At 50.7% G+C, this 9939-nt stretch overlaps 1 protein-coding gene across 3 annotated transcripts in view; it reads left to right on the top strand.

Moving 5' to 3' along the window:
* csnk2b (casein kinase 2, beta polypeptide) overlaps positions 1-9939 on the top strand; it is a 58489-nt gene that overhangs the window by 788 nt on the left and 47762 nt on the right. The window contains exon 1 of one of the 3 annotated variants that reach the window (XM_080183529.1): positions 242-360. The exons of the other annotated variants lie outside the window; for them this stretch is intronic. The gene's annotated coding sequence lies outside the window, so the exon portion shown is untranslated. Of the gene's footprint in view, positions 1-241; positions 361-9939 lie in introns of those variants that run through there. 3 annotated transcript variants of the gene reach the window in all.

Below are 9939 nucleotides of genomic sequence, written 5' to 3'. Positions count from 1 at the left end.
GCTGGGCACGACGGGAGTTGTAGTCCGCTTGCTGGCGGCGCCGCCGGAAGTAGCCCTCCCTCCCGCGGGGCACAACGGGAATTGTAGTCCTCCAGTGAGCGGAGCTGAACTACAGATCCCGGCGTGCCTCGGGCCGGCCGCAGCCCCACGCGCAGGCGCACTGCGTGCAGTGTTGCCATCTCTTGTTTGTTGCAAAGGTGAGGGGCGCACGTTTTTTTTGGGTGCTGCTGTTTCCTGGCCGTAAAGGGGCTACAAACCTTCCCCCCAAACCCACAAATAAACCAGGATACCCGCCTGTGAATGCAAATCTGGCTGTGTAGCGGTTTGATTGGAATCCCTTGCTCTGATTTGATATCTCAGGTATGGCTCCTAACTTCTCTCCCGCCATTTGACCTGTCTCCAGTGTCCATTTGCACCTATTTCCTTTCCCCTTTTAGAGGATGGTTTTGCAGGTCCTTCCAGTCGAGGCAAAGGCTTTGCCACAACCCCTTTGTTCACATGTGTTCCATGTGCTTACCCTGAGAAGGGAACCTCATTCATTTGTATTCTGAGCCTGGGGTTGCAGAGGTGTCAGGGGCACAGGTTGTAATCTCTCGGTTTGCATCTCGGTCTGGTGAATTTCCCCCCCCCCTTTCCCCCATTAGCTATTTGGAAGCCTTGCTGTAATAGTTTTTGGCTCAAGGTAGATGGTTAATTTACTTTTCATTGCTGCTTGTTTTGTTTATTCATTCGTGGAGGAATGGTAGATGTTTTGCTCTGTAGTTGTGTGTTTTATTGTGTTGCCGGAATCACAAAGTAACCTTTAACTGTTGAGAGTAGAGGTCTCTCGGTCATCATTAAAGGCAAAACGCTGTGAATGCTGCAATCTGAAACAAACTGAAAATGCTGGAGAAACTCAGCAGGTCTGACAACATCTGTGGAGAGAGAATATGTCGAGTCAAGATAACCCTTCGTCAGAGCTGAGTTATCGCTGTTTCTGAACATATATCATGCAATCAGTGGATTTTACTCCTTACATAACTGACTGAGTTTCAAGGGGCATTCAAAGGGGAATTGGATGGTTCTTTTCAAAGAACCAATCTGCAGGATTGGGGGGAGAGCGGTAACGGGGAAAATGCTCATTGAGAGAGAGCTGGTGCAGACAGGACGGGCCAAATGGCCACCTCCTGCATTAAGACAAATCTGTTCATAGAATCAGAACTCTTGGCTCATTTTGTTTTGGAGAATCCTGGGATTAGGGAATGAGAGATACAATTCTTGGGAAGGCAAGGTAGTCACAGCATCTTCAGGATGGCAAACCGCATGATAGGTTACACTTCTCCCCTTGGCAAAGCAGTGACTGACTTGTTAATCCACTACGTTAACCGGGCAAGTGTTTAGGGTTGACCCATGACCTGTCACAGAGCCTCGGCTCACCAGTCCCGAGTCACCCCCCTTTTTGGGAGCTGCCTTTTTAATTTGTCTCCTTGTTAATTTGATTGAGTTCATTTGATTGGCTAAAAAGATTGTTTTTAATTGGTTAGCCTTTGGGCCGGATGGCCCTGTACACTGCTCTCCCTGAGCTTGGAATGGGAAGCTCTGTTCCCCACGATCCGAACATGTGCACTGTCAGCTGGCAAACTGAGACGGTAGCGGTGCTGAATTCTCGGTAACGTGCTTTTGCAACTTCTGAATGTGACCTGCAAGTCATGTTTGGCTGACAGTTTTCACAATATTTTTATTTGATATAGTATTGTCGCATGTGTTAACGTACAGTGAAAAGTATTGCTTTTTGCGCACTATATAGACAAAGCATACCATTCATAGCGTACATAGGGGACAAGGAAGGGAGAGGGTGCAGAATGTAGTGTTACAGGCATAGCTAGGGTGTAGAGAAAGATCAGCTTAATGCGAGGTAGGTCCATTCAAAAGTCTGACAGCAGCAAGGAAGAAGCTGTTGAGTCGGTTGGTACGGGACCTCAGACTTTTGTACCTTTTTCCTGATGGAAGAAGGTGGAAGAGAGAATGTCCGGGGTGCGTGGGGTCCTTAATTATGCCTTTCCGAGGCAGTGGGAAGTGTAGACAGAGTCAGTGGATGGGAGTGTGGTTTATGTAATGGAGATGAAATCTGATGAAAGTGACGTAAAATAAGAAACAGGAGCAGCTGCTCCAGGCTGCTCTGCCAGGAATTCTTCTTTTCCTTCTGTCTTTGTCCAGAGAACCTGTCCAACCCTTCCTTGAATATATTCAGTGAGCCAACACCCAACACTCTCTGGGAAGAGAATTCCACAGGCTCACCACCTTCCAGAGAAAAGTTCTTCCTTGTCTCCCTCTTGTGGGTGACCCTGTATGCTGATCTTATACCCACTAATGGTAGATTTCTGCATGAGGGGAAAACATCCCTTCAGCATCCACCCTGTCACACGCTCCAGAATTGTACCTGTTTCAATGAGATCACCCCTCGTTCTCCTGAACTCCAGTAAGTTTAGATCCAATCTATTTATTATAGAATCATAGAGTCTTTACAGTGCAGATGGAGGCCATTTAGTCCATCAAGTCTGCACTGACCACAATCCCACCCAGGCCCTATCCCCATAACCCTACATACTTACCATAGCTAGTTCCCCTGACACTAAGGGTCAATTTAGCATGGCCAATCCACTTAACTTGTGTGGGGCGGCACAGTGGTTAGCACTGATTCCTCACAGCGCCAGGGTCCTGGATTCAATTCCCAGCTTGGGCCACTGTCTGTGCAGAGTCTGCAAGTTCTCCCCGTGTCTGCGTGGGTTTCCTCCGGGTGCTCCGGTTTCCTGCCACAGGCCAAAGTTGTGCGGGTTAGGTGGATTGGCCATGCTAAATTGCCCCTCAGTGTCAGGAGGGTTAGCAGGGTAAAGGCATGGGGGTAGGGCCTAGGTGAAATTGTGGTTATGCAGACTTGTTGGGCCAAATGGCCTCCTGCGCTGTAGGGATTCTATGTTTGGACTGCGGGAGGAAACCCACACAGACACGGGGAGAACGTGCAAACCCCACACATTCAGTGACCCGAGGTTGGTATTGAACCTGGGTTCTTGGCGCTGTGAGGCAGCAGTGCCAACCACTGTCACCAGGAATCAAACCCTTGTCCCTGGCGCTGTGAGGCAGCAGTGCCAACCACTGTGTCACTGGGAATGGAACCCAGGTCCCTGGCGCTGTGAGGCAGCAGTGTTAACCCACTGTGTCACCGGGAATGGAACCCGGGTCCCTGGCGCTGTGAGGCAGCAGTGCTAACCCACTGTGTCACCGGGAATGGAACTCGGGTCCCTGGCGCTGTGAGGCAGCAGTGCTAACCCACTGTGTCACCGGGAATGGAACTCGGGTCCCTGGCACTGTGAGGCAGCAGTGCTAACCCACTGTGCCACCATGCTGTCCTATTTGATCTTTGCTCTAAGACAAACCTCTCACCCCAGCAATGAGTCGTGTGAGTTTCCTCTGAGTTTGCAATGCGGGTACAGAAACAATGCCTTAGTCACAACGTGCACGAGATTTCACCACTCCGTTTTTTTAAAAAAAGTTGTTTCTTTCATGCCTTCAGCGGCTTTGGTGTGCTTTGAAATCAATGATACACTCAGGAAGTTGTAATCACTTGTAGTGTAGTGGAAACAGAGTGTTCCCAAAGACATCAATGTGTGAGTGACCGGGTAATGTGTTTGTTTGGATGGCGCAATGTTGGTTGAGGGATGATTATTGGTCAGGACACTGGTGCAAGCTCACTTACTTTTCGAAAATACCATTTATTGCAAAGGGAATTGAATCTCTGGCACAATGCTACAGTGGTTAGCACTGCTGCCTCACAACGCCAGGGACCCAGGTTCCATTCCCGGTAACACAGTGGGTTAGCGCTGCTGCCTCACAGCGCCAGGGACCCGGGTTCCATTCCCGGTGACACAGTGGGTTAGCACTGCTGTCTCACAGTGCCAGGGACCCGGGTTCCATTCCCGGTGACACAGTGGGTTAGCGCTGCTGCCTCACAGCGCCAGGGACCTGGGTTCCATTCCCGGTGACACAGTGGGTTAGCACTGCTGCCTCACAGCGCCATGGACCCAGGTTCGATTTCCTGGGTCACTGACTGTGCAGAGTTTGCACGTTCTCCCTGTGTCTGCGTGGGTTTCTTCCCACAGTTCAAAAGATGTGCTGGTTAGGGTGTGTTGGCCTGCTAAATTCCCCCTCAGTGTACCCGAGCAAGTTTTGAAAAGTGGCGACTAGAGAGTTTTCACAGTCACTTCATTGCAGTGTTAATGTAAGCCTACTTGTGACATGAATAATTAATAAATATCAATGTGAGGGGGGAGTGTAGGAACTCAGTAGCGTTTAGGAGGATGGGGGGGGGGGAATCTTGCTGAAATTTACAGGATTCTGAAAGGCCTGATAGAGTGGATGTGAGAGAGACTTGGACCCGAGTGCACAGCCTCAGAGTAAAGAGACAACACTTTAGATCCGAGATGTGGAGGAATTCCTTCCGGCAGAGGGTGGCGAATCTGGGATTCGTTGTCACACAGGAGGCCAGTTCGTGAGTGTGTTTAAGACAGAGTGAGATAGGTTCTTGAGATGGGTCAGGGGATCAGGCGGGAGAACGGGGTTGAGAAACTCCATGCTCGAACGGTGGAGCAGACTCGATGGGCCAAATGGCCTAATTCTGTCTGATATCTTGTGGGAGGAGGATATAGCTGTGCAGTTAGACCACATCTGGACCCTTGGGTAGAGCGGTCCCCTTACTTAATGATCATAATTGCATTGGGAGCTTTTTGGATCAGGTCCTCTCGACTGAGAGCTGGGTGAAAGGGGTTCTCTTACAAGCAAAGGTTGGGCTGGCTTGATCCTTTGGAATTTAGACGAATGAGAGGTGATCTTACTGGAACACTTGTGGTAAAGTTGCTACAGTTCCAGATGACCAGAGGCTGCTTTCCCCTTTGAGGGGGTGAGCTGATTGGAGGTGATTTAACCTGAGGGTCACCGCACCTCGGGTGTGGGGTAAGGTTGGGAAGGTGGGACCTTCATGAATAATCTCAGCTGGTACGGGAATTGAACCCACGCTGTTAGTCGCTCTACGTTACTAACCAGCTGTCCAGCTAACTGAGCTAACCGACGTATAAAATCCTGCGATTGCTGAGTGGATGTGGGACATGGATAAGATTTAGATTTTCTCTGAGGCTCGGTGTTTGGAGTTCTCTTCCTTGGTGACCTGGAGACTGGGGAAGAGAATGTTCAAGGAAACTTCAGATATATTTCCAATCGACTGAGGTGCTGAGGATTTTGGGGCTCAGAGGGAGGGGGCAGATAGGAAAGGGGGAGTTGAGGCCACAGTCAGATCAGCCATGATGCTTGTTTGTTTATTAACATCACAAATAGGCATACGTTAACACTGCAATGAAGTTACTGTGAAAATCTCCAAGTCACCACACTCTGGCGTCTACTTGGGTACATTGAGGGAGAATTTAGTACGGCCAATGCACCTAATCGACGCATCTCTCAGATTGTGGGAGGAAACTGGAGCACACGGAGGAAACCCACGCAGACTCGGGGAGAATGTGCAGGGACCCAGTTCAATTCCTGGCTTCGGGTCACTGTCTGGGCAGAGTCTGCATGTACTCCCTGCCTCTGCATGAGTTTCCTCCTGATGCTCCGGTCCCTGGCACTGCGAGACCTGTTGGACTGGTGTTGTGAGACTTCTTGCTGTGAGACAGCAGTGCTAACTGCCATGCTGCCCATGTTGGAGTGGGCTCGAGGAGCCTTCTCCTGCTCTTGTGGCTGTAAAATGATTCTCTGTTTACCTCCCCCACACACGTCCTCGGACTAAGCCCTGGGCCGGAAGGCAGCACCTCTGGCAGTATCTCAGCACTGCCCCTCAGGAGTGTCATCCTCCACGATTTGTGCTCTGCAGCAGGACTTGAACCCGTGAGTGCTGACTGGAGACGAGGGAGCGTTACCCAGCGAACCACGGCTGAAAGACATTGAGCTTTCAAACAGCAACACCATTAAAGTTTTAAAGAGTAGGGGAGGATGACATTTTTTAAAAATCCAATCGATTTACATTCCACAGTGTTTGCTAACACTGAATTAAACACCTGGGATAAAGCTTCCTTTGTAGTTGGCTGTGTTACTTCCAATGGGAGGAGAGGCTGTTAACTCTCAAAGATCCCCAGGTTTGCAAATCAGCTCCTGCTCCATAAAGCAGCTGGATCCATGTACTTGGTCGGTCCGTCTTTGAGCTGTTAATAACCTGCTTTTAGTTAATGTTTGTAAACTGCCCAGCGCATGCACACACTCGGTTACGGGGTATTATTGACAGATTTAACAGTCATGGCCAAGGAAATTTGGGGAGACTTTTGTTTTAAAGAGAAATAAAGCTATCATTCCGTTGTGCTAACGTTGAGAAAAAGCAATCAAAGGTATGGACAGTCATTAGAAAGTGAAGTTGCCCTGTCTGAATAAGATGCATATTGGTTATCAGTGGTGAGCCTGTGGAATTCATTCCTACAGGAAGTAGTTGATGCCAAAACATTGAATGTATTCAAGAGGCAGCTGGATATAGCATTTGGGGATCAAAGGTCATGGGGAGAAAGCAGGATTAGGCTATTGAGTTGGATGATCAGCCATGATCGTAATGAATGGTAAAGCAGACTCAAAGGGCTGAGTGGCCTCTTCCTGCTCCTGTCTTCTGTGTTTCGAAGAAGAGCAGCAGAGTGTGGGCAACACAGTGGCACAGTGGTTAGCAATGCTGCCTCACTATGTCAGGGATCCAGGTTCGATTCCCGGCTCGGGTCACTGTTCTGTGCAGAGTCTGCATGGGTTTCCTCCACGTGCTCCAGTTTCCTGCCACACTCCAGATGTGTGAGTTAGGTGGATTTGACCATGCTAAGTTGTTCCTTGGTGTCAGGTGGACTAGCTAGGATAAATGCATGGGGTTATGGGAATAGGGCCTGGGTGGGATTGTGATCGGTATAGACTCAATGGGTGGAATGGCCTTCCTCTGCTCTGTAGGGATTTGATGGATTCTGAGTTCAGCCTGTGTTTCCCCAGCCAATGTTTATCCTTCGTTTGGCCTTGCCAGAGAGAAAATGCAGCACGTTACCCAGCCACGGTCACCTTGCTGTTTCTGGGAGCTTGCTGTGTGCACTCTGGTCACTGCTTGCTGCAATGACCACGCTTGAGAAAAAGGGTGTCATGGTGTGAGATGCCTGGGCGTGGGGAAAAGAGCTATATAAATTCATGGTTGTATTTGGTTGAGCTGTAATTCACTCCCCCCCCCCGCCCAACATTGATTCCATCAACTGTGTCTAGGTGCTCTTCAATGGTAGCAATCAACACTCAGCAGAAACGCGTGTGAGTGCAGTGCTCCCTCACAGCGCCAGAGACCCGGGTTCAATTCGGGCCTCGGGTCACTGTCTGTGTGGAGTTTGCACATTCTCCCTGTGTCTACATGGGTTTCCTCCCACACTCCAAACATGTGCTGGTTAGGTGGCTTGGCCATGATAAATTGCTGCTTAGTGTCCAAAGATGTGCAGGTTAGGGGGATTAGCAGGGCGGGGTTACAGGGATAGGGCTTGGGTGGGATGATCTGTCAGAGATTTGGTGCAGACACGATGGGTCAAATGGCCTTCCCCTATACTGTAGGGATTCTACAATTCTAATTACTACCTCAGGAAACTGGGGGAATCCAGAATTAGGGGTCCTAGTTTCAGGATGAGGAGAAATGCCTTCACCCAGGGACTGGTGGATGTGTAGAATTAGTCGTGTGATTTCAGGAAAAAAAAGTAGATATAGCTCTTAGAGCTAAAGGGATAAGGGGGGAGGTTTATCAGGATATTGAATTTGATGATCAGCCATGATCATAATGAATGGTGGAGCAGGCTTGAAGGGCTGAATGGCCTCCTCCTGCTTCTAGTTTCAGTGACTTTGTGGCGCAATGGGTTCTGGTCCACCAGCTAATAAAGTCTCATCTGCAAAAGAATAAGTAGAAATATTTGCCCTAAGCCCTGAAGAATGGTTGAAAGACACAAACTGCTGAAAATTGCTTTAATCTCTGGGAATGTTCTATTTTTAATGGATGGGGGGACAGTTTTAGTGTTTCTCTGTGACCCTCCATCAGAGAGCCTGTGCCTCAGATAAAACTGATGTACCTGTTTTCATACAAAATTTAAAACTTAAACCAACTTTAAAAATCCATGGTGGGGGGGAAGTTCTCGCTAAACTTACTGTTTTAAACTGTCAATATCGAGTAGCTGCCTCCAGCAGTTCATGGTTAGTGTTCAGGAAAGGTTGGTTGATCAAAGCAGTTACACGATTATTTGTCCAAAGGGCTGGGGAGAGGGGGAAGTGGGTGCCTGTTGTGGGGGAGGAAGCGGTTACCCAACTGGAACTGTCAGCGTTGCTCTTGTATCGGAGATCTGACGCAGGCAGGGCGGGTCAAACGTTCTCGCCCTGCGTTGTGGAGAAGCAGGCGAGCAAACCCGATGGCCCTTCGCTGGAACGGAATTGCCAGCTTGAGCTCAATGCTGCAGTTGGCGTGTGCCTGCCAGGCCACACAAGTGTTAGCTCATGGTTCTAATTTTAACACTGTGAGAGGGCGAGATGTTCCCGTGGGAGCTTTGAGGTTTCAGGGTGTTGATGGAGAGAGAGAGAGAGAGCATCAGGAGGTCATGTGATGATTTCCTGTCCAGCAGTTGCCTAGAATAACTCAGTCAAGAATTGTGACGAGAATATCCTGGGGAGGAGGCAGACTGGGTGTGGTGTGTTCTGGAAAATGTCCGATATCTTTTCCTCTGCTTCCTTCCTCCTTTAATGGGTGGAAGGATATTAAATTCTTTCTTAAATTTGCCCTGCAGATTCCTTGTGCAGAGCAGAAATGGCAGCCTGATTTGAGACAGACTAACTCAAACCCTTCCTCACTGAGGGTTCTGTCCACTTGAGCTGCTGTTTGCTCAGCTGTCCTGCTTTGAGCCTGTCCTGGTGTTGTCAGACTTCTTACTGTGTTTACCCCAGTCCAACGCCGGCATCTCCACATCATGACTGCTTTGACAGTACCATGTTTCAGCAGACACCACAAAGCTACCCCGCACCCCGGCTCTCCCTTGTCCTTCCCCCACCACCCCCCCCCATCTCTCCGCCTTCTGCACCATGGGGATTTTATGACCCCCAACTTTGAGAATTGGTGATCCCGCCCAGGCCCCGCAACCCCAGCCGGCCCCGTGACCTCACTGTGGCCAGTTGGTGACCCTGGCCGGCCCCGTGACCTCACTGTGGCCAGTTGGTGACCGTGCCCAATCCTGTGACCTCACTGTGGCCAGTTGGTGACCCTGGCCGGCCCCGTGACCTCACTGTGGCCAGTTGGTGACCCTGCCCAATCCTGTGACCTCACTGTGGCCAGTTGGTGACCCTGGCCGGCCCCGTGACCTCACTGTGGCCAGTTGGTGACCCTGGCCGGCCCCGTGACCTCACTGTGGCCAGTTGGTGACCCTGGCCGGCCCCGTGACCTCACTGTGGCCAGTTGGTGACCCTGGCCGGCCCCGTGACCTCACTGTGGCCAGTTGGTGACCCTGGCCGGCCCCGTGACCTCACTGTGGCCAGTTGGTGACCCTGGCCGGCCCCGTGACCTCACTGTGGCCAGTTGGTGACCCTGGCCGGCCCCGTGACCTCACTGTGGCCAGTTGGTGACCCTGGCCGGCCCCGTGACCTCACTGTGGCCAGTTGGTGACCCTGGCCGGCCCTGTGACCTCACTGTGGCCAGTTGGTGACCCTGGCCGGCCCCGTGACCTCACTGTGGCCAGTTGGTGACCCTGGCCGGCCCTGTGACCTCACTGTGACAGTTGGTGACCCTGGCCAGCCTTGTGACCTCACTGTGACAGTTGGTGACCATGGCCAGCCTTGTGACCTCATTGTGGCCAGTTGGTGAGGTCATTGCCCTGTCTGTGTGGGACACAGTAA

The sequence above is a fragment of the Carcharhinus amblyrhynchos genome, unplaced genomic scaffold, assembly GCF_965287045.1.
Source record: "Carcharhinus amblyrhynchos unplaced genomic scaffold, sCarAmb.v2.hapA chromosome_323, whole genome shotgun sequence".
NCBI lineage: Eukaryota > Metazoa > Chordata > Chondrichthyes > Carcharhiniformes > Carcharhinidae > Carcharhinus > Carcharhinus amblyrhynchos.
Note: the sequence above shows the minus strand (reverse complement) of the source record. Positions and strands in the feature narration are given on the sequence as shown.